Source organism: Balaenoptera physalus (genome assembly GCF_965194825.1).
Source record: "Balaenoptera physalus genome assembly, chromosome: 2".
Taxonomy (NCBI): domain Eukaryota; kingdom Metazoa; phylum Chordata; class Mammalia; order Artiodactyla; family Balaenopteridae; genus Balaenoptera; species Balaenoptera physalus.
In genome coordinates, this window is record NC_138883.1 from 23,246,581 (window position 1) to 23,272,139 (window position 25,559).

A 25,559-nucleotide genomic window follows, 5' to 3' on the forward strand; every position below is an offset into this window, starting at 1 on the left:
TTTATAATAAAAGACCAGTGAAGATCCTTAGCACAAAAAGAACAAATTGCGCTTAGTAAGAATATCAAGAATAGGGATAAAGATACAAAACTGTAGCCCTACTAACATGCATTTTTGCATTTAAACATAACTGTCCATTAAATTATATATAGTTGATTTGAGAACAGGAATTCAATCATTCTTGGCAAATGCTTTTTGTTTAAGTGAAAAAGAACACCATGAAGGTAAGGCTACTCAAACACAGGTAGACCCAACTGTCATTTCAATCTAAGATTCCATAGCCAAGGAAGAGCAGTCAAGGTGAGCATCTCCTGAGCGTGCTGCCTCAACAAAGTGGGTTGCTGTCCGGATGAGCTCCGCACTACAATAGGGACCCCCAACTTGGAAAAAAATGAGTCAGATAAGATAAGGCCATGACAGGTACCACTGTGTTTGAATGACGGGCTGTTGACTACCACAGGCATATGCTGAAGTAGAAGGGACGCTGACTCTGGACTATGGCTGTGTCCTTTAAGGAGAAATTGCCATTTAACTCTTAATTCCACACCCGCTGCCCCGCCCCCCCAACCAAAGAATGCTTTTAGCTTGTTGTTGCCAGTAACTGTCTTGCTTGGGTTCTGTTTCAAAGAGGATACCACTTTGCATCATAAAGTTGCAAAACTCAGTCAAAATGTTTCTATCACTAAGGATAAAACTTTCATATTCCTACCCATATTATGGAATCTGTCTCTACTTTTTACAACAAGTGAAAACAAAGTGTTTTGGTTTTCTTTCAACTTTTGGAGCTCCCCTCTCTTGTAAACATTAAGCATCAGCATCAGCGAGTAGAGAAGGGATAGTGGAGGAGTCCATTCTACTTCTTCTGGGACACTCAGGTTTGTGGATCTTCTGCCCAAATGCAAAGGGAAAATTCTTTAGCGTTTTAGGGGTTCAGAACAAGCCTCCTCAAAATGTTTCAGTTTTACATGAAGATTATTTTGAGCTAAAGGCAGTCAAGACCCTGCAGTTTCAAGGGAAATTACTGCCCCTCCCTTAACTACCTAGAAGAATTTAAATTGAGGATTTTTCCCAGAAAAGAGTTATTACTGGAGATGATAAATTTTATCTAAGTGGCCTCATCTATATGGCAGGGCAAACATCTAATTACCAAACATCTGCTCTTCCTCTTATTGTCCTGTGAATGACCCTCCTGTCCCTGGAAGCCCCTGGTCCCTATCCCATTCCTTAGCTCAGGATGGCATATGTACCTCATTTTACCTTTCTGTCTCTGTACCTTTTACGTATGTGGGATTCCCAGACAAACAAAATTAAAATTGATTTTCTCCTGTTAATCTGTCTCCCTACTTCTCACGTATGTGGGATTCCCAGACAAACAAAATTAAAATTGATTTTCTCCTGTTAATCTGTCTCATGTCAATTTAATTTCTAGACCAGCCAGAAGAACCTAGAAGGGTACAGGAAAGTTCTCTTCCTCTCCAACAGTGTCTTGTGCTGTTTTCTATAGTTGAATATATGACTTGGCTCTGATTCTAGTGTCTGATGGAGAAGATCTCAAGTTTTAAGGAAAGTCATTAAAGACAGTCCCCCACCCCATGTGAAGCATCTTTTAGGACTGTATTATCTACAACTCAAGGGCTTTGTACTAAAGCCTTCTTTGCATTTGCATAAGCCTCATGAGCTATGAGAGGGGAGGGGGGCAGGGGGCAATATACAAGTTCAACAAAATTGCAAATGTCTGTATACATCGATTTCTTAAGAGAAAAAAAAAACAGAAAGATTAAATTTCTCTCAGGAATCGGTATTGCTAGATAACTAAGCTTCTCAGTGTGACAATTCAACTTGTTTCCCTTTTAAGACTGAAGAAATGCAGGCTTTTAGAAACTTTTGAGAGATGAGTTTGTAATCTTGAACCTATTTGACAATATAGGAAGAAAATGCTGCATATTAATCTGCCCTCCTTGCCAGAAACGATCCTTGAGACCCTAAAATGTTACACGTGTGTACTGACTGTTTACTCATTGCTAGACACCATAATTAGAGGCTTGGTGTACAAAATCTCATTTAGGTGGGTATTGTCGTTCTCACTGCTCAGATGAGAGAACTGAGACTCAGACCTAACCTTATGGAGTTAGCATATGGTAGGGCTGGGATGTAAACTCTGAACTAACTCCAAGCCCCACATGTTTCCCATTGGATCACACTGCCTTCTTTGTTCCCGCCCCCTTACCATGTAAACAGGAAACAATAAATATTTGTAAATGAGTGTAAAAAAGACTATTGACCTAGATTCCCAAAATGTAAATAATGGATATATGAGATCAAGCCATGTGAAGTAAAAGTGTGTGTTACTCACAGTTCTGGTGTGTGGGAAAGACCGGCTCTGAGTAAACTTAGGACTTGAGTCGCTTGACTTTATTACCTTCCACTCTGCCATACGTACCCACCTGGAAGCACCTGAAGTGTCGTCTCCGAATCCCACCACCAACACACACCCTCCTCTCCCACTTTTCCATCACAGCTCGTTATTAGAGCTAATAAGAGACTGAGATCTGACAACTCAAAGAGAACTTAGAGAACACGTATGACCCACAGAAGTGGCTCTAATGGCAACTAAGGCAGAGACAGGGCCATAAGGACAGTCACTTCTCCATCCAGCAGCCAGAGAGTCATCCTGAAGTATGACTCAGATCACGTCTGCTCTTGTTAGAAACCTTCCTGTGGCCATAAGCTCCTTAGGGTGCCAGTAAGGCCCTTTGCAGTGAGACCCCTGTCTGCCCTTCAGCCTCATCTAGGTCCCTGTCTGCTGTTTTCAGTGCTTTCCAGTCATATTAGACCCTGTTAGTGCCTCCCACTCACTAAACTCTTCATCTGTGTCTTTTCACATGATTTTTCTCTGCCTGGTCCATCCACATGACCACCTCATGAGCATCCTTTGAGTTTTGAATTAAAATCTTCTCAGAGAGACCAACCCTGACCCATCTACCAAATGAAAAACTCCCACCTGCAAACTCTGCTCCTATCCCTGCACCCTGCTCATTTCCCCTGAGAAGTAAAGTCATGCCTGCCACATCAGTAACCAAAGGATTGTAGCCACCACATTACAGCCAACCCCGACAGTGAGCCCTGGGAACTCAGGATGGAAGCAAGGAACTCCCACCATCTAGCAGTCAGCAGATTCCAGCCACCCGGGATGGTGCATCCTGAGGAGACCCAGGATGAGAAAACACAAGGTACTGGCCCAGATAGCTAAGGTGCACATCAGAGGAATGATTTCAGTGAGCCCAGACTCCTGCATCTTCCCATACACAGAAAAGTGCTAAATTCCGTAACTTGAGATACCTAGTTTTCTTTTATTAACAGTAGCCTTTTGTTCCGACTACCTGGTGTTGTGGCAAAAACTCCCATATATCCTGGGTTCCCCTCTTCCTCTTCAAAATGGTTTGCTCAGCATTATCTGAGAGTCCTGTCTCCCGGGTTGAAGTCCTAAGAATGTCCACTGAATAAAACATAACTCTTAACTTTTAGGTTGTACCTTTTTTAGTCGACACCCTTATGGTGGGTATCACCATTTGTAATTATAGATCTTGTCGGGCTTCCCCATGAGGGTGTAAACTTCTTAAAGGCGAACGACATGTGTGTCATATTCACCAGTAAGCATTGAGTGCCAGGCTCACTGCCCAGCACCTAGTAAGTGATCATTTAATATTTGTTGTATGAATGAGTGAACTGGAGTGTTCTGAGTACAACCCAGTATTCTTTCAATGACACTTTACAACTTGTCTTTCCTCACCCTTAACCCTTGTTTCCTGCCTGTGCTCACTTCCCTACTATTTTCTACTATCTTAAGTGCTTTAAGTGGGCACTAATTTACTAAAGTTTTCCTGATTTACAACTTTCAAATGGTTATGCCTAACTTAAGTTAAACACAAACACTTGCGTTCTCAAGAAAGCCGCCTATTAAAGGGATGTTAGTGAAGTTCTAGGTTCTGTAGCCATCTCTTCGACAGAGGTTTTTTTTTTTTCTCTCTCTCTCTCTATTACATAGACGCTCACTCTGCCTACACTTAGGGCTGGGTTTGGTGTAGTACAAATTGTACAACCAGTTTTCCCCCTGTGACCTCACACAGGAGAGGGTAGATCTAGCCCAAGTGGGTGTAAAAGAGCTGCACAGGAAATGTGAGCTTTAAAATCTACGAGGGGTATACATGGTAATGTGACCCGGAAAGTGTCATAGACCCCTGCAGGGCTGGATAGAGTGTGGGAGCCGGCTTAGAAGCTGTTTCTTTCTACTCTTTCTTTCCATGCAAACTTAGAGACACTGAGAACAGAGAAATGGAAGCTGTTCCTGAGTAACTGGCAGCCATAGCAGGACTGTAGCTGAGTTCAATGAAGAAGAGATCTCTGTAGGTTTCATTACTGCCAGAATCTGCAGTAGCTGGGAATTTCAGGGGTAAGAGCTTTACAAGCGGTTTGAGGAAGAGCCTGCATTTGGTCTGCATGGACTAGTTACCCCCTTGTACCAAAGACTCTAGGTTAATATAAAGGAATTTAAGTCTTGCGGCTACAGTTGCTCTAAATTCATACTCACAGAGTGTGCGGAGCTCTCAGTTAGGTGAGGATCATGCTAAATAAGCAGTGAGAGGAGAAGATCCACCCTCTAAGAGGATGTTTCCCCCAGCCCACCTGGCTCATGGTTCACAAATGCCTTGATGAGTTCAAGTAAGAACCCAGGGACTGTGGCTTATAATACTGGATCAATCTTATGCTTATGTCAACCCACGTCATGGGAAAAAAAAATAAGTCCAGTTATTCTAGGATGAATTTTTTGTTGTCTTTATTAAATCTCAACTTTAAGGAATTTAAATCTCAACTGAGTCTGAGGATATAAGAATATGCATTTGGGGGGATGGGGTGCTGTATCATCTACCTGATACTTTAACAACTATTTTTATGTTGAATAATAATTTAACAGTAACTGTAAATGTGCAAATGAATTTTTAAAAATAAACTTGGGGTAGAGAAAGTCTTTCTTATCATGATGTTAAACCAGAAACCATAAAGGAAAAAACTTAACAGGTCCCCAACAGTTCTCACAGAATAGAAGACAGTTGGTCAAAATTGAAAATACAGATTAAAAACTGGGAAAATTGTTTGCAATATACAAAAAATTTTATATTCTTAGTAATAATAAGTGTAACATTAGTAACCAACATATACAGTGATTACTATGTGCCAGACATTGTAATAAGCTTAACTAATTTCCTAACAACCTCATGAGGTACAGGCTACTCTTAGACCCATTTTTACAGATGAGAAAACTGAGGCACAGAGAAATTAAGAGAATTACCCAGAGCATGTGCTTATAAGTGGTTGAAATGGGATATAAAGAGCTTTTACAAATAAAAAGGAAAAGCAAACACCCCACTAGAGAAATGGGAGGAGACCTTTTTTAAAAAGGCAACAACAGAAATGAACAAAAGACTACAGTGCTTCTTATTATCATCACAGGAGAGAGTGAGTTTCTTTTCAGGAAAACACTTTGATGGACTTTATGGTCAAAAAGACCCCTCTGGGTTCAGCCTAATTGAAAAGTTCAGGTATAAGATTGCGATTGCCTTGCATTTCAACTATCAGAACTTTAGGATTTCTGGGAAGATTACAGGATCTGGAATGCTGAGAAGGGCAGAGACTTCTGAGGAACTTCTCAGGAACTCTGAGAAGGAAAAGAAGGGTCCAAGATGTGAGAAGAGGCTTGCACAAGAGCCCAGCAGATGCAGGCGAGCGGAGGAAGTCTCCCCTTGGTGGGCAGGACCAAGAACCTTGGGAACAGGGAAATCTGATACTTAGTTTAATTTATTGGCTAGTCTGTGTTGTAAGCCCCTATTATCTTCTAATTTCCTTAAGCATTTACAACTCACAGCAGGCTTAAGACTGTGTTTAGAACTGAAAAGGAGGAGTGGTGTCAGCGTGGGGGACAGCAGCACTGAACAGGCCAGCGGCTCGGAGGTGAGCCAATGAGCGCAACTAACGCCACCACATGCCGACTTCTCAGAAACTATGATTCATAGGATGTGGGGAGCGAGACTAGCCAGCGGAAAAGAGACTCTCAGAGGTGTGGAGGCTGGGGACGTCCAGGGAGCTCACATCCGGGCTCCGTGGGCAGAGCACATAGAGAGCAAATTTTTAGAAAAATACAGACAGCAATCGGCACAGGAAAAGCTGTTCAACATCGTTGATTATCAGAGAAATAAAAGAAACTTTCAATGAGAAATTTTTGCAGATGAGACTGAAGATTTTTTAAAACATGGACAATACACTGGGATACACTGTTGGTTAGAACAACACTTCTGGAACGATGGTTCAAAAATGGGCTGTGAGAGCACAGATACTCCAACCTTAAAGGTAGCTGCAGCCCTTGAGCTGGTTGGCCTTGCTGAGAGCACCTTCCCCTCTTTACCCTCAGGCCATCCAAATACTATCATTTCCTCTCTGTGCTATTACATAAAACATGATGGTAAGTACCGGGTTAGCGTCTAGAGTGATACACCGTACTAGAGTGGCTTGGCAATACAGATCAACAGTTTAAATGCACATACAGTTAGACTTGGCAATTCTATTTCTGGAAACCCAGAGAAATTTACTGGAAAACTCACAAAGATATATGTTCAAGATGTATTATAGCGTTGACTGCAAAAACACTAAAAAAAGCAAAAACTGTATTAACCTATTTTCTATTGATAGACACATGGGAACTGTACAGTGTAATAGTAGTAGACATCCTTTAAAAGACATGAAGGTAATCTATGTGTATTGGCCTGGTGCCACATATATAGTGACAAAAAGCAATGCAGTAGCAAAAAAATGCAGTATAGTATTTATAGCATGAATTAATAAAAGTTAAAATATAAGCATTGGGGGTTTATCAAAGAAAGCTGAAAATAATAAAGATTTTTATTTTGGAAAGAAAAGATATCCCATAATTTCAAAAAGTTGATAAATATCCAAAGATATTTCAACAGAGTAAGATGTTACAGTCAAGGTCTGTTGTATATTCTAGGCAGACAATGAATACAGCCTTTCATATCGGTGCCTAGTGTAGCTTTTTCTTGCCTGGGTGTGTCACAGGGACTCCTCACAAACAAAAGGTAGAAGACAGCTTAACGTCATCCCCTAAGGAGGTTACATAGTTCAGCCTGGCATACAAGTGTAGTATTGCTCTGGAAACAGTAATGCTGGGGGGAAACGCACCTCACTATTTCCAGCTTAATTAGAGAAATCTTCAGAATTAGCTTTGAGAATTGCTAAGCCAGCGTCTTGCAAGAATTCTATTCATCTCCCAGTATTTTTCCCCTTTCATAGGATTAAAGAACTAATTTAATAAGATTGTTGAACAGATTTTTATCAGGCTTAGCTTGTGCATATGCCAACATTTGAGTGGATATATTACACCATACATAACGAGCAAGTTTTCCTTCTCTCATCTTCTGCCAAAACCCCAAACACTGACAACAAGGACATAAAATCTGATGAAAACAAAGACATAAGTTATCTGGAGTCTGAAAAGGCAGCCAGTCTTCTAGTAGAAGAGCTAAACATGCCTTGTTATAGCCTAAGCTATTAGTGAAACACTTCTATGCGAATTTATTGAGCATCTTCTATGTAGAAAGCATTCTTGAGAGGTTCAAGGAATACATGAATAAATACATAACCGTGGGTAGAGAGGCTTATAGACTATAGGGGAGAACAGATATTACATACAAGTCAAAAAGTTATATACTACACTTTGTCATGCAGAAAGAGTAGGGTTCTTTGTTTGCTATGAGTATTATCATCTCCTACATGAAACCTACTCTAACAAGTTTCAAAGGCTGGGTGTGTCTGCTGGAAGAGGAAGTAAGGACACAAACTTGGCAACTTGAGCTACAGCAGATGCTTGACTCCCCATCATTTCTTTCAGGATGATCAGTCTCATTTGAGTAAATATTTAGGCTATTTAATCTTGGACTTCCTGCCAGGGCTGACTCTCCCCTCCACTTTTTACTTCCCAAGGTAGTGTCTTGTTTCAGAGGAGAGCTGACATGACCTGAAGGCTCCAGGGTTTGGTCTGATTTTCATGTTGTCTTCCTCTTATTCTCTCTGATAAATAATCTCTCTCCGTGCTGCTTTTGGTGGTGATGGAACTTGTTCCACTGACTTTGGGAGGATGTCAGTATTTGCCACTGACGTTGAATCACAGCCATCACTAGCCTACACAGGACATTTGTTAGATCGGAGAGAAGTTTCTCCTGCAGGTGGACACAGTCGTGCACCAAGGGCATGACTCTGCAGGCAGAAGGGGGGCTAGATCGCAGCTGCACAGCCCTTCAGTGGGTTCCTTGCACAGGGCCAACCTGCACAACCATTCATGGGGGTCCTGCCATGAGCACTGCCTCTCATAAAGCTTCCCTCTCTGCTCTTTCTGTAGCTCAAAGCCAGGTGTTTGCAGACCCACTGAGTCCTCACAGACCTCCCTCCACTTTGGGAGGCGGGGGGCATGTGGTGCTTCTGGATCCCTTTCATATCAGAGGCCATGGGGAGCCAGCACTGTGATCTTCAGTCATGGGCTCATCAGTCCAGACAGCTGTGAGCTAGATCCTAGGACAGAGGCTTCTTCCTGATGGACTTTAACAACCGTGAGTGCACGGACAGCTCTGTCGCCAGAGGAAGAGCTTAAGCCCTGAACAAGCGCACCCCAATTTTACCATCTGCCTGTAGGAGCAGCACCTTTTCATTACTTCTATCGGCAGTCTAGTAAAAGTGCTCTCAAACTAAAGCACTTAATTAATTCTGCCAAAGTGAAGCACAAGTAAAGTGTTGAAAATAATTCATGCTCCGTCGTAGATCTTGATTTAGGCATGTGATTTACACTCGCCTAGTTCTCAATAGACAAATGGAAGCGATAGCTTATCCCATCTCCACATCTTCCTGATTTATGTCCTATTGTATAACTTTGTTATATTATTTGGGAATCGTAAAGGGTTGACTGCACCATGACTCTTGTTAAGTGGTTAAAATGTGAGAAGCTACCCACTCTCTTATGAACTCACCTCCTTGTTAACATACACACAAGACACCTGTTCTCTGCTATGAGTTTTTGTTTCTTATTGTTTAATGACTTGTGATTTTTAGACAGTCATACCAGTGTGACCATCCTGAGACTATTATCCAAGAGCATCCATTGCACTCAAGTGTGCTGCTGCTAGAGGCCTCTTCACAGAGCGATGGAGATTGGGTTTTAAGGAAATCTGCATGCCCCCTCAAACTGTTTGCAAAATGTAGCAGGAAAAAGTCCATAGCTTCCATCACATTTCCTAAAGTTCCAGGACAAAAATAGATCAAAGCAAAGCAAACATATAAACAAAAAGCTGCCACCCAGAGTACAATTAGAACTAGCCCTAAAGGAGATTTCATCACACAACTGTATGGTAATAACTTTATTACATATATATGTGTATATGTGTGTGTGTGTATCTTAAAAGATATTTATATAACTTTTTTTGAATTCTTTAAACCTAAAGCTTAGGTTAGCTATCTTTGTTCTTCAGAGGTTAAGTCACTAGGGCTTGTGGGAAGAAAAGCCAGAAAAAGTGAACTTCCTCTCCCTCCTTAAATCTGCTGTACAAATTTAATATCTGTTAGAACCCCCAGGGCATACAGTGGAGCAATATATAAGTACAAAAATACAATACCAAAGGATGCTGCCTCATATGCTTTTGCAGTCACACATATACAACCGTTTTTTTTCTGTCTTCAAGAGGAAAACACATACAACCATTTAAGGTGCACTTCATTTGCATAAAGAAATGAGAATTTTAAGCTGTTGCCATGAAGAGTTGCAAATAGAGCGCAGGCTCCTTTCTCCATTACAGCTCGAGTTCAAATGGCAAAATGAATAAATTCCCCTTTTCAAAAGTATCCTGTCTTGGGGGCCGAAAAAATATTTGCAGTAATAATTTTCAAAAGCATATAATTTAGATTATTTTGATTAAGGAAGCCACAACCCCTTTGGAACATCAGAACAATGCACCACAGTTACTTCAAAATGGTTCTCTATTTATTTAATCAGAGAATTTTCTCATTTGAACTAGCTTGCTTTCTTGCTCCTATTGTCAGCCCCACCTTGCATCCCAATAGCTGCCAGAACCACAGCATCTGTGCCATCCTTCTTCCTTGTCCACTGTAACTACCAAGGCTCTCATTGACGTTGACTCTCACCTAATTCATTGCCATAGACTCTCTACTGGCTTTCTTTCCTCTAGGCCCTCTTTTTGCAATCATTCCTCTAGACTACAATTTAGACTACAATCTAGATGAACATTAATAAAGCCCAGAAGGTATCACCTTCCTACCTTCCCCCCAAAACATCTAATGGTTTCTTCATGGGAGAATATAATTCATCTTTAGCTTGGCATTCATCTTTAATTTGGCATTCATTCATTTACCACACACTTTCTGCTCTGACTCAGATTGCGACCAGCTCTTTCAACTTTATATCTTTTTGGTAGATCTGTGATGTCCTAGGGACTGTACATCTTTCTCTATATCTAAACCCTACCTACGTTGAAAAAAATATCTTGATATGTCTTTTGTCCATCCCAGCAAAAAACAATCTATTCTATCTCTTAACCCCGATAGCAGACCTTCCATAAAGGATTATAGCCTCTTTGTCTAGTACAAAGAGGTCATTGATCAGCCTTGAGTTTGGATTTCTTAAGTGCATGGTGAGATAACAATCTTTATAGCCAGACCACATGATAGAGAGCAGGGTTTTTCTAAATTAACAATCCCTTAGGTATATCAAAAACCAAACATGAACCACAAATGATAAAAGAAAATAGATAAATTGAACTTCATCAAAATTAAACACCTTTGTACTTCAAAAGATACCATGAAGAAAGTGAAAAAACCACTCATGGAATGACAGCAAATATTTGCAAATCGTATATCTGATAAGGGACTTATATTTAGAACGTATTTAAAAACTCTTGTATCTCAACAATAAAGAGACAACCTAATTGAAAAACAATCCAAGTCTTTGAATAGAATTGCTCCAAAGAAGATACACAAATGGCCAAAAAGCACATGAAAAGATGCTCCACATCGTTAGCCAGCAGGGAATTGCAAATCAAAACTACAACGAGATGTCACTTCATACACAGTTGGTTAGCTTCAGCAAAAAGACATATAATAAGAACTTTTGACAACAATGTGGAGAATTGGAAATCTCTATACTGTTGGTCTCAATATAAAACAGTGCAGCCTCCATGGAAAACATTCTGGCAGTTCCGCAAAGGGTTAAACACAGACTTTCCATATAACCCGAGAATTTCAAGAGAATTGAAAACCTATGTCTAAACGAATGTTCATAACAATGTTATTCATAGTAGCCAAAGGGTGGAAAGAACCCATATCTCCATTAATTAAACAATGAATAAACAAAATGTGGTATATCTATACAATGGCAATAAAAAGAAAGGAAGTATCAATACGTGCTACGGAATGGAAGAAACTTGAAAACATTATGCTAAGTGAAAGAAGCCAATCACAAGAAAAGCTCACATATTATTTAATCCTATTTATAGGAAATACCCAGAGTGGGCAAATCCATAAAAACAGAACGTAGATCCAGGGTTTCCAGAGGCTGAAGGAAGGAAGGAAATGAGGAATAACTGCTAAAGGGTATGGGATTTACTTGGGGTGATGAAAGTATTCTGAAATTAGACTGTGGTAATAGTTGGACAACCCCATGAATATATTTATAATTACTGAACTGTATACTTTAGAAGACTTAATTTTATGGTATATGAATTCTATAACAATCAAACTTTTATTTTAAAAATGACATTGGGAACAAAGTGTGATTTTAAAAAATCAATAATGGTGGGCTTGGACCATAGAGTTTTACTAAAATAGTAAGATAGCGCAAATAAAAAAAAGGATGTCAGAGCAACTTTCCTTCAATTTAGAGAGAAAATAAAGTTTTAAACAATAAGCAGGAAGCAGAGAAAGAAAGTGAAAATGAAGATAAGGGAAAGATGATGCCTGTGCCCTTCAGTAACCCCACAGCACTGCGCTCAGGCAAAGTGACAGAAATTCCGATAGGAAACCCAGATAACTTGAGAAAAAATCTGAGACCTTTTGGGCTGGTCTTCTGCTTTGTGGCCATATCCCACAAGGCAGTTCCTCCACTTCAAATGCCTTGACCTTTTGTTTTTTGCAATGATTGACTTTAGAGACCTCCAGCTTTTCCAACTTTCTGAACTTCCATTATGAATGTCACTCTAACTTCAGCAATTTCCTCTATTTTCTAAACTGTATATGAGTCTATGTTTTTGCCCTGCCACCGCCCAGACCCCGACAGAGATATAAGTAGCACAGAACAGAGTAAGAATATGAAAAGGAAAGTTAAGTTACCCAAGTGGGCCTCTCGCCTGGGATGTCAGCAGTTTATAAGCTACCATGTTTGCATCTTAAGCCATTCTGTTATATCCTTTGATCCTCAGCAGGGGACTAAGGGAGAGTCTTTGAAAGGACACTAGACAAAGACCATCAAGAGAGAAGATTTATGGTCCTAGGGGGACAGTCAGCAGATCCAGATACTGTTTGTCTCTCTCTGCTCTCTCAAACTATGGAGACAGAATGAACAGTCCCTCAAGTCTGGAGAAGAAAAAACAAATGGGGTCATTGTTTTTAAGGTCAGGAGGATTGCAATATTCACCATGAGACCAATGTAGCCAAAATTATCAGCAGGCCTGGGGAAAATGTGGGTAATGAAGTCACTGACCCAGTATTCAAAATCATCATAATGGTAAAATGAGCATGTAACAACCTCTCCTGTTATCCCAGATCCTTTGATATGATACATATATTATACATATATATTTGTAGATTATATAGATGTAGATGAAATCCAGAATAATACTGAAACAGGGACTTCCCTGGTGGTCCAGTGGGTAAGACTCTGCGCTCCCAATGCAGGGGGCCCGGGTTCAATCCCTGGTCGGGGAACTAGATCCCGCGTGCATGACAGAATTGAGTCCGCATGCTGCAACTAAGGCCCAGTGCAACCAAAATAAATAAATAAAAGAATAATACTGAAACATAAAAAGGTACCCCCATCAAACCAAAATTTGTGAAGAATCCCTTAAAGATAGAAAGCAGATAGAATCCAATTGACAAAGAGAAAAGATCAGAAGAATTCATAACCCAAATGCAGCAAAGAAGAGGGCAGCCCTGATGGCGACAATGATTCCGGGTGCTCTTATTTGACTAGGTTAACAAAGGAAACAGGTTGAAACTCTGAGGCATTAGACAGTGTAACTAAATGGGTAACTACATTCAGAGAACCTGGTTTGTTGAGTGAACACCTGGTGGTCTCCACTGCATCAGTCTAAAGCACTGAGTGTGGGCACTAGAGCTAGAAGCAAAGCAGGACATTGCCTGATGTTCATGGGATCTCCAGGAGACAGAGTTTTCAGTCTCATTTACTGACATCCTGCATGGCAGCCTTATGTTCCACTACTAGGTTGACTGCAGTTCCCTGAATGCATCTACTGTTCTTAGGCCACTGAGTCTGTACATGCTATACATTTTACCTTGAATGCCATCCTAACCCAAGGCATCTGGTAAAGTATTACTCATTAAATAGATGAATATATGTAAAGTGCTTGTAACCACACCTGGTACATAAAAAAGTGCTCAAGGAATCTTTGCTATTTTTCTGTTATTATTATTATTCATCATTTAAGTCTCATTTCAGGAAATCACCTCAGAAAATCATTCTTTTACCTAATGCCTCCAAAGTGGAATTAGTACCTCCTAAAACACTTATTTTCTTTTGGGGGGGAAGAAATTAGTCCATATTAATCTGCCTCTCTATTGTAATTATGAAAGGAGGGATTTTTTAAGTGATTAATCTCCATATATTCAGCACCTCACTCACATACTAGCACATTACTAAACATTTTTACTGACAGAGTGAAAAAATAAATATGACTGTAAAAGTGATCATTTTCTTCAGATAACCTACAAGGGGTGTGCCTGTCAGCAGATCTTTGAACATTAATTATTGTATCCCAGGGGCTGAAAATTGACATCTGTGTGAGCTGCATTACCTTTGACATGACGCAAAATATTTTATGTCTTCAAATTACATGGCTCAGCCATCATTTTGCCAAAACTTCACAGCATGTCACATTTCTGTGATCCTAGCTTTTGAGAGGAGTGATTGAAAACGTCACCCAGAGAGCCCCTTTTTTGTTAGGCAAGACATAGTTGGAAGATATGGTCTTAAAACATTGTTTTTTTTTCTCCATCAGTGGCCACAGAGAATGTGATAGTTAACATTATGTGTCAACTTGGCTAGGCCACAGTACCCAGACATTTGGGTCAACATTATTCTAGATGTTTCTGTGAAGGTATTTTTAGATGAAATGAACATTTAAGTCAGTATACTTTTAATAAAGCAGCTTACCCTCCGTAATGTAGGTGGCCTCATTACACCAGTTGAAGGTCTTAATAGAAAAAAGACTGACCTCCTCCCAGGAAGAGGAATTCTGCCAGCAGACAGCAAAGGTCAACCTTTTCTGGGTTTCTAGCCTACCCTGCAGACTTGCCAGGTTCCACAATTACATGAGCCAGTTCTCTAAAATCTATTTATCTATCATCTATCTATCTATCTATCTATCCATCATATATCTATCTATCTATCTATCTATATCTATCTACACACACACACACACACACACACACATCCTATTGGTTCTGTTACTCTGAAGAAACCTGACTAATATAGTGAGTATGGACTCAGAGGCCACAGCTGACTAACCAGTGTGATATCTATCATATGCTAAAGCTTCAATTCCTACCTCCTAGCAAATGAGTGGGGGCTTCTCCTGGCCCAATTATTGAAGTAAATAAAGTTTGTCCTCAACCCCATGTTTCTCTTTCTTTTATGTCCTCTTCTAATATACACTGTCATCTTCATCCTCCTGCACAAAGGCCATGTGTTCTACGTGTCCACCGTAGGACCATGCAGAAATTAAAAATGCCATGAGGCTGCCTCTCTCCTATGGAGAAAGTAGCTGCTTAGAGAGAAACTGCTAAGCTCATTTCCTAGGTATTGATGTGTGTTTATGAATGCATTCTGGGATTATTTACTTTTTGTTGTTTTCCTTAACATTGTCACAAAAAACTTAACTGAAGGTATCACTCTTATGCGATTTCAGCCTTTGTGTAAAGTTAAGGGCATTTTGGGGATAGAATTGGCTTTGGCACCCCTCAAGTCATGCCAAGGATGTGTCTAAACACACAATGAATTATGCTGAGCTTGAGGATACACAGCTACATCATGAGGAGTTTGTTTAAAAAGAAACAATGTGAACTAACATGAGTTGTACTAATTGTTGGATCTCTTTGGGCAACTTTACCTTTCCACTGGGGCTGCTATTGACACAGACACTTCCTGTTCAGTAGAGGGCTTTGTGGGAAACTACTGTAATACTGTACTTCCTCTTTTCTATGTGGGGTCCTTCTTCTCTACTTCTTCCCAGTTGCCATTCTGCTAATCAGATGTTTTGAATGGTGGTGTGAGAGGTAAGAGATCTCTGTAGCATGGGCATTAAGCACCTTCTGCAAAAGAGAGGAGTTTTTAAAACAGTGTAACATTAGCATATCTCTGTAATATTTGTCAACTTTGAGAAAGTTATAGTATAAGTTTGTGACGTGCTACTATCAAACTTGCATAAACATAAGAGAACACATGCTATAAAAAGGGCATAGTTAAACATGTATTGGGTTGTCCAAAAAGTTTGTTTGGGTTTTTCCGAATGAAAAACAAATAAAACCAAAATAAAAAAGAAAATTCATCATTTCTGCCAGGTCAAATTTGTCGTCTCTTTGTATCTGTCCCCATTTCACTTTGTATGACTGACAACTGCAGCACTAAAGATATAAAACATGAGTTTGTCAGGTAGGTACTTCCTACAACAAAATTCCAGATAAAATACTTAAATGAAAAAAAAAAAGAAAAGCCTTAAAAAGGAGAAAATAATTTTGCAGTAGTTTTCTACATGTGTCCAGCAACCCATAATTCCACAGAGGAAAAGATTGACAGAGTTGTCTATGTAAAAATTTTAAAGGGTAAGTCACACAGAGTGAAGTAAGTCAGAAAGAGAAAAACAAATACTGTATGCTAACACACATAAATGGAATCTAAAAAAACAAAAAAATATGGTCATGAAGAACCTAGGGGCAAGATGGGAATAAAGACACAGACCTACTAGAGAATGGACTTGACGATACAGGGAGGGGGAAGGGTAAGCTGGGACAAAGTGAGAGAGTGGCATGGACATATAGGCACTACCAAACGTAAAATAGATAGCTAGTGGGAAGCAGCCGCATAGCACAGGGAGATCAACTTGGTGCTTTGTGACCACCTAGACGGGTGGGATATGGAGGGTGGGAGGGAGGGAGACGCAAGAGGGAAGAGATATAGGGACGTACGTATATGTATAACTGATTCACTTTCTTATAAAGCAGAAACTAACACACCATTGTAAAGCAATTATACTCCAATAAAGATGTTAAAAAAATAATAATAAATCCATATTGTAAGGTCAAAAGACAATAGGAAAACATATACAATCTTTGATAACAAAAGGAAGAATATCTTTAATTTTAAAACATTTCAATTAAAATGAACAGATGGGCAATTGACAAAATAAAATGAATCAAATAGCTAATAAACATATGAAGAAAACTCTAGTATCACTAGTAATCAAGAAGTGAAAAATTTTATGAGATATCTTTTTATGTTTCAAATTGATGAAAAGTTGGCAGTTCTTACCATCAGCTAGGGTTTGAAGAACTAGATATTTCTATCCTACTAAGGAGCCAATGAGTCAGTAAATTATCTTTGTATTTTTTTTCCTCAAGCTAATTTGAATTGGCTCTCTGTCACTTGCAATAGAATGAATCCAAAACTCTCCAGGTAAGATTTTTTTCTTCCTTCTTATAACTTTTAAAAAATAGTTTTGTTTACCAAAATGAAAATATGTTATCTCTCTCTCTCTCTCTCTCTATATATATATATATATACATATAAAATTTCAATCTAAATATTTTAAATCAGGCTTAAAGGGAAAGTAGGGAAAGACTTGAATTTCACCTACGCATAGCTCTGTTAACTAGGTCCTACTTCCTCTGCTCTTACTTGCTTTAGTCTAAAAGCTCAATTTCATCTGGTTTGTGATGAATTTCAAAGAAGAGAACTCTAGACTTGCTTAAAGCCAGTCCAAAATAAGAAAAAACAAATTTATACATTAACATCAAATATGAGACATTTTATTTTACCAAATAGATGCCTTGCTTTTAAAAAAGGTTTCTTGTATAATTCCTTTAGATAACAATTTCCTCTAGTGAGCCTCCAACGTGATTCAATTTATAAGTAACTTTCCAGAAGCATCCATAATGTCTGGCTAGGCACTGATCGATCACATGATGCAGGAGTTCGACCCCATTCTTTACTACTGAAATTAACTTGCAAGAACAGAAGCAAGGCCCAGAATAAAGCCAAACGGGGTGGAGCAAACTTTCAGATATCCTCTGAGTAAAATGAATCTTTTTAACATTTGGCACTCTTACTACCTTTAGATGATTTATTTTATTCTTGAGTTGGTATTGTTTCTGTCTGGTGGGGAGTAATTTTTTTTTATGTTTGTGTGTCATTGTAATCAAAAAACTTTACAGAAAGCAAGTGTTAAAGTAAACAGTCTGATTGTATTGCTTGGTTGATTGAGTTCTCTCTATAGAGTCATAAATGCAGACATCTCAAGGGCTAGAAAAATGTCAGCTTATAGACTGCATGAAATTGTGGGGAATTTTGAATATCTGCTTGGGTTGTATAAATCCTCTGATCACTATGCTAAGACATAAAGTTACTTGCTATCCTGGACTATTAGCTGACTGTGTTTTTAATATTTCAATGAGATATTTTGGTGTGGGAACACAACCATGAATAATAGATAGAAAAGTTCTGAAAAAGCAAAAATAGCAAGCATATTCTAGCCAAAAGAAAGAGCTTCTTTCCTTAGTGAGGCAAAAAAGAAACACTACCGCATGTAATTTCTGTTGTCTAAGGAATAGGTAACTATGGTTCAAGTTATTGGCCTATAGCCAAGTAGAGCATAGACCTATAGTTTTCCCCCAAAGTTCTGAGAATGATGACAGATAGAGAATAAAGTCTCAGCTATGATATTTGCCAATGATTTTCACTTGCAACCATATGGGTCCTGGGACATTATGAAGAAAATAATGGATATTTCAATTAGAAAAGACAACTGAAATGACTTAAGAAATAAGGGAATACATTAGTCATTACTTGAAAAGCCCAAGGGTAGTGCTTCATGCATGCCTGGCTGAATTTAGGAGCTAAAGTCATAGCAAAGGGAACTGGTCTCTATCTCTCTGTGATGATTAGTTTTATGTATCAACTTGACTGGGTCATGGAGTTCCCAGGTATTTGGTCAAACATTATTCTGGGTATGTCTATGAGGGTATTTTAAAATGAGATTAGCATTTGAATCATTAGACTGAGTAAAGCAGATTGCTCTTTCTAATGTGGGTGGGCCTCAAGCAATCAGTTGAAGGCCTGGATAGAATATAAAGGCTGCTTGAGCTGTGATATCAGTCTTTTCCTGCCTTTTGATTGGAAAAATGGGCTCTTCTTGGGTCTAAACCTGCCGTTTGGGGATTGGAATTTATACCATCAGCTCTCCCAGTTTTCAGGTCTTCAGAGTTAAACTGGAGCTACACCACCAGCTCTCTTAGCTGTAGACCTAAGCCTGCAGCTTGCTGACTGCAGATCTTGTGACTTCTCAGTCTCCATTATTGCATGAGATAACTCCTTAGTTCTGTTTCTCTGGAGAACACTGAGTAATCTCTCTCCCTCTCCCTCTCCTTCTCTCTCCTAGACATTCCTCCATGAATGGGCACCTTTCGTGGTAAGAGAGCTGCTACCAGTGATCCTAGGCTTCACACACCCAGGTTCAAATTCAATAGACAAAAATATTAAACAAAACTAAACTAAACCAGAGTGCCCCTCCCTTTGAAATCTCAACAAAATCCCCATTGTATTTAATTCACTCTGACTTGTACATATGCACAGACTTGAACCAAGCAGCTTGGGCAGGAGAATGTGATGCTCTCATTGACTAGGCCTGAGCCACGTGCCCATCTCTTGAGCTAAACATGGAGTCAGATCCACCCAAAAGACTGAACATAGTGATTTTATGGGTTGCATTATGCTTCCCCAAAAGATAATGTTAAAATCCTAATCCCCTGTATCTCGGTATATGACCTTATCTGGAAATAAGGTGATTGTAGATATAATTAATTAAGATGAGGTCATACTAAAGTAGGGTGGGTCCTAATCCAACATGGTGGGTGTCTTTCTAAGAAGACAATGGTGAAGAGAAAGGGGAAGGACATTATGTGATGATGGAGGCAAAGATTGGAATTACGCAGCTGCAATGCAAGGAATGCCAGAAATGGCCAATAAACCACCAGAAGGGAGGAAGAGGCAAGAAAGTTTTCTCCCCTTCAGGTTTCAGAAGGTACGTGACCCTGGTGACACCTTGATTTTGGACTTCTAGGCTCTAGAACTTTGAGGCAATACATTTCTGTTGTTTTTAAGCCACCCAGTTTGGTACTTTCTTATGGTCACCCTAGGGAACTAATAAAGGTGAAAAGGTTGTTTATCAAAGGAACTGAAAGATATAGTTATCAGAAAAATGGAAGTTGGGGGAGGGAAGACATAAAAACAAATATCTTGGTATAGGCTTTGCAAATCATTTTCATTGTTTTTAAATGAAAACAAATCCTGTATATTTATCTATGAAAATGTTACCAGACTAACTAAAACACAAATATTCTATGTTTAGATGGAATTCTTTCAACCTAGCTGTTGTTCTTACCCAGGCAGAAATTCTGCTTGCCAATTACACATTTTTTTCCTATTTAAATGAGAAAGAAAATTATTACTTAGAACCAAATATTTCCCAACATGGAATTATGGGCTGTGTAGAAAATAATAAAACAATCTTTTGTATAAAATACATTTAAACTTTTGGCATCCTACATATAGATAGAATGAGACTATTATTGAAACCTAGGAATCTGAAGCGGTAATAGCAGTGACACATGATCAGGGTCTATTCTATGTTCCAAAATGATCATCCTTGCCGAGTGTCCCTCCTGGACACAGAATGGATGAAGTACACCTAACATTTTTAGTGAAAAGACATACACTTAAGCAAACAATAGAGCAAGAGACATGAAAAATAGTAATGATGTAATTGAATGAATGTGAAATCCATCTGTCAAATACTCAATAAGGTAAGCACTTGGGATATTTAACAATTTATTGGATGATGGTATGCATTTTCAAATTTATTGGATGCTTGCTTCTTTCATAAAGGTAAATTATATATCATTAATCTTCCTAGGAGGCTGTTGTCCTAGAGTTAATTTAGTGATGATTTTTCAGATAATACACTTGCTAGAGAAGTAGTGTGTAATCAATACAAGAAAGTAATCAGCTCAGGAGTAGAATATGCTCCCTTTAAAAATTTTTACAATTAGTGGGATATATACTGTGAGTTTGGGATAAAGAGAAGGATTAAAACAAAAACAGAGATACAACTTACACTTGAATATCAGAGAGTCCTGACACTATTTCTTCTACTCAGGAGTTCCTTAATTTTCTTAGTTATTTCTTTCATCTCTTAGTAGCGTGCCTCCAGCCAAGTTCCTCTGGTACTCTACTGTTGCTCTTGTTCCCTAGCCTTTTCTTCTTGTTTTAGAAACACCCCCACTCTCATCCTCAGGGAGCTATATTCGTTATTTTATTATGCATAACAATTTTTGCATCCCATTTGTTGTAATACTCCTTATTCCTTCTAGCTCTGGGCTTAACATTTACATAAGCAAAAGGACCATTAAAGTGTTTCCCAAGAGTTCTTTCTTTAAGAGAAATGCTGCCCTCTTTTTATCAATAGGCACTAATTACAAGCATCTTTAAAATTTTCTGTTTTTCACTGCTTCTGGTAAGGCTAAGTGAGCGCCTACATACTATGTCTTCCCACAGATATCAACTACAAACTCTGGACAAAACGCAACAAAGTACCTGAAAGCACTGGACAATTAAGGAACAGATTCTGGAGGGGAACTGACACTTGGGAGAAGTAAAATGCACTAGATGAGTTTCAAAATCTATCCCCCTCTTTCCCTCCTTCTCCTGTTCTTCCTCCTCCTCCTCCTTCCTTCTTCTTCCTCCTCTTCTTCTTCTTCTTCTTCTTTTTTTTTTTTTCACCAGGGTTTAGCTTAGGGCAGGTGGCAGGCAGAGCCAGGCAGGATACGTGAAAATCTAACAGAAAACCCACCGTCTTTTTGACCTAAAGAGCCAGAGAGGAGGAGCTGCAAATTCTGTGCATAAACTTTGTCCAAAGATCTCAGAAACCAGAATAACAACCTGAGTTTGCAATTTGCATCTGAAGCAGAGAGCAGTCTTGTGGGATGGAGCCCTCAACCTGTGGGATCTGATGCTGTCTCCAGGTAGATAGTGTCAGAACTGAGCTGAATTGTACGACACCCAGCTGGTGTTGGAGTGCTGTTTGTATGGATGTGTTGGGAACCCTCTCCCCCGCCCCCTGCATTGGAATTGGTTCTAGAGCCTTTCAACTGTAACCTTTATTCAACTTTGCTATGTGTATGAAAGACTTTTTTTTCACTAAAAGATTTTTATGAACAGCTTGGATAAAGTTAGGTAATACTGGTTAAAACCCAGTAAGAATGGCTGAATGCTAGATAAATAGAAAGAAAAATCTGGAAAAAGATGTCTATATAAGTTTCATGGAAGTCTAGTATTATCTATCTGTTTAGAAGTTCTAGGGAGATGGAGATCCAAAGAAAGTTTACAGTCATAGCAAAATAAGGCAAGAACACACTGACTGAGTAGCTAGCATACTAAAGTAATCAAGTTCTTACAAAGAACAGGTAACAAGATTTAATGCTATACCTTTATACAACTCCTCCTAATTCCTTAGATAAAAAAAGGATGCACAGATTTATACTATATGTCCTCAACTTGAAAAGCTAGAAATAGTTAGATAGGTTAAAGATTCAAATGTTTTATAAAAAAAAGGAAAGAAGTACTATATAAAGGTCCTAAAAAACAAACACACACACACACACACAGCACAAGTTTTGCTTTTTAAAATAATCTCAGAGTACAGACATTCTTTCTGTGTAAGATAAAACCCAAAAGCCAAAAAAGAAAAGTGATAAATTCAGCTACATGAAAAATTAAATTCCTGCAAGATAAAATCTACCATAAGCAAAGTAAAAAATCAGATGATCAACTGGGAAACACTTGCAGTCCATGTTACAAAGCATTAATTCCCTAATATATACGAGATAAAAATCTCCCACAAACCAATAACAAAAAGACCAATAATCCAATATAAAAACAGAAAAGGATATGAATAGGCATATCACAAAAGGGGAAAATGAGTTATTTTAAAGCATATGAAAAGATGCTCAGCCTAGATAGTAATAAAAGAAATGTAAACTTAAACCATACTGAGCCTGCACTTTTCACCACCATCTTATCAAAGATTAAAAACAGTGATAATGTCCTCATGGTGTGACGTATGAAGAAACTGGTGCTGTCATTCATTGGTGTGAGTGCAAATTGCCATAACCTCTCTGGAGGGCTACTTGACTGTGACTAGCCAAGGAAAGGGAATTTTTCTGACTCCTGGGAATCATCACAGCTCTCTGCCTCCCCCTGACTTTTTTTTTCCTTCCCCTCTTGTAGCTTAGCAATGAGCTAGTTCACCAGGATGGAGGTGGGTCCTTAGGCCAGCACCAGACCTCTGGTTAATAGCAGCATTGGGAGGCAAAGGCGCTAGCGGAGCTCTGACCCCACAAGGACATTTCCCAGTCCAGGAAGCAACACCTGTTACAGAATTAAGGAAGTATTGTTCACTCCAAAAGAGGGGATATATGTATGTGTATAGCTGATTCATTTTGCTGTACAGTAGAAGCTAACACAACATTGTAAAGCAACTGTACTCCAATAAAAATCAATTTAAAAAAAAGGAAGTATTCTCTCCCAGATCACCCTAGAAATACAAAGAGCAGAATGAGGATAGGGTCATTTTCCTGAAACACTTTCCATGGTACATCCAGCTGTGCCCAGCCCAGAATGCCTCCTTCAGGACCTTAACAGAATAGTGAACATTTACACGCTACTAGCCCTACACCTGTGAGTTTTCCCATTAAACCTAATTTTCTCCCATACCAGGTAACATGAGTAGGGGTGTGTGTGTGTCCATTACCTTTGTGTGGACACTTCTAAATTATAAATGCACATATCCTTTTGCTCAGTAATTTTACTTTTGGGATTTCATCTACAGATGTACTCATACACACATGGGAAACGCCTTCATGCAAAATTATCATCATATCATTATCTGAGATGCCAGAATGTTGGAAACAATCTAAATTTCGACAGATAGGGAACTAGCTAAATGAACTATGGTACATGCATACAACGGAAAATTACATAGCTATAAAAAGAATGAGAAAGCTCTTTATGTGTGGATAAGGAATAATTTCTAAAACTTTTAGGTTAAAAATAAAGGTGCAAAACCCATTATGCAATATATGGCAACTTGTGTGATAGAAAAGGGTATCTTTATGTACACACACATTCATTGTTCCAATTCCGTGCTCTGAAAAGATACATGTTAAACTGATAACATCAGTTCCCTTTGAGAAGATCCAGTGGTTGCCTGTGAATAAGGATAAGACAGAAACATTTTACTGCACACCCTTTTGGGCCCCTTAAAATTTTGAACCAAGTAAATGTATTATATCTCTAAAAGAAAACCTTGAATAAAATAAAATAATTTTCCTGGAAGTTCAACAAGTCATTGCAGAAGCTAGGGATCATCAACTGGGAGGGTTAGGATGGGATGGCAGGACAGCTGGCGATGGAGGGGGCCCGGATAGACAACCCCTGAGGCTTCTTTTGATTATAAGATCCTCTAGCACAATGATGTCCCGATACAATAATGCCCCAATACAGCTAGACAGAAACAGCAGCTGTCTGACGTGCACTCTACTCCTTCTCTGCCAATTTTCTTTCTTTCTTTCTTCCTTTTTTTTTTTTCGCTTTGAGCAGCCCTGGCTATCATTGCATGCTAGTGTTGATGACTGTTTTTTTTTAAAGATTTTAGAGGAAAGAGGATGCACCTGAGATGGATTACCTAATGCTCTTTAAGATGAGTGACTTTCAATTTTCAAGAATGTTCAGCTTAAATTATGTTGATTCTTTCCCTCTCCACCCATAAGGAAGAAATCGGACAATCATCCTTATAACATAAGTGGAAATATTTGAAAATGCCAGAATGCTATGTGCCCCATGTAACTAGAATTTCAGTGAAATGATTCTCTCAAATGTGGCGGAAAATCACTATGATGAACCCAGAAGTCTTCAAAATCCTAGACCATTCCTACCAAGGGTGCAGAGGATTTTTCACTCTGAAAGGAACTGGGGAGTTGCCAGGAAAAGCAATCACTTTCCGCTTGCTCGACTTCTGCCTGCAGTTTTCATTTGGATGTACTTCCCTTTCCCCATCCTACCGTGCTGAGGAGCTGCTAGGAATGACTGCAGACCTTTATTTCAGAGAGGAACTAAAAAAATTGATGTCCAAAAGGTGAGTTTAATGAGTAGTAGGGAAACAAGTAATAGTCTGGCAAACAGATGTCAACCAATACACACTTGGGGGCAAGGAAAAAGAGGTTAATTGTGACTGGTGAAATAAAATTAATAATAATAGCTACTATTTATAGAGTACTCACTCTGGTAGGCCCAGTACTAAGTGATTTACCTACCTAATTTTATTTAGATCCCACATCAATCCTATGATGTAGGAATAATCATTATCCCCACTTTCCAGGAGAGAAAGTTTGCAATGGCTAAGTCCCTTGTCCAAATTCACACAGCTTGTGGGTGGTAGAGCTGACTTTTGAATCTAGGTCTTACTCCACAGTGGCGCCTTTTTTTTTTTTTTGGCTGCACTGGGTCTTTGTTGCTGCGCGGGCTTTTCTCTAGTTGCGGCGAGCAGGGGCTACACTTCGTTGCGGTGCGTGGGCTTCTCATTGCGGTGGCTTCTCTTGTTGCAGAGCACGGGCTCTAGGCACGTGGGCTTCAGTAGTTGTGACTCGTGGGCTCAGTAGTTGTGGTGCATGGGCTTAGTGGCTCCGCGGCATGTGGGATCTTCCCCGACCAGGGATCGAACCTGTGTCCCCTGAATTGGCAGGTGGATTCTTAACCACTGCGCCACCAGGGAGGTCCGTACAGTGGCACCTTTAATCATTATGTTTTACTGCACTTAAAAGAAGACCATCTAGGTATAAACACTACAACTAACAAGTGAGATGTTTTGAGAACG

General features: G+C 39.3%; 1 long non-coding RNA gene across 1 annotated transcript in view; it reads left to right on the forward strand.

The window, feature by feature from the left end:
- The first annotated feature begins 580 nt into the window (after positions 1-580).
- Positions 581-25,559, forward strand: part of LOC309654754 — a 37,077-nt gene continuing 12,098 nt past the window's right edge. Inside the window, exon 1 of the long non-coding RNA XR_014260437.1 lies at positions 581-25,540. This is a non-coding gene — a long non-coding RNA (uncharacterized lncRNA). The remainder of the gene's footprint in view (positions 25,541-25,559) is intronic.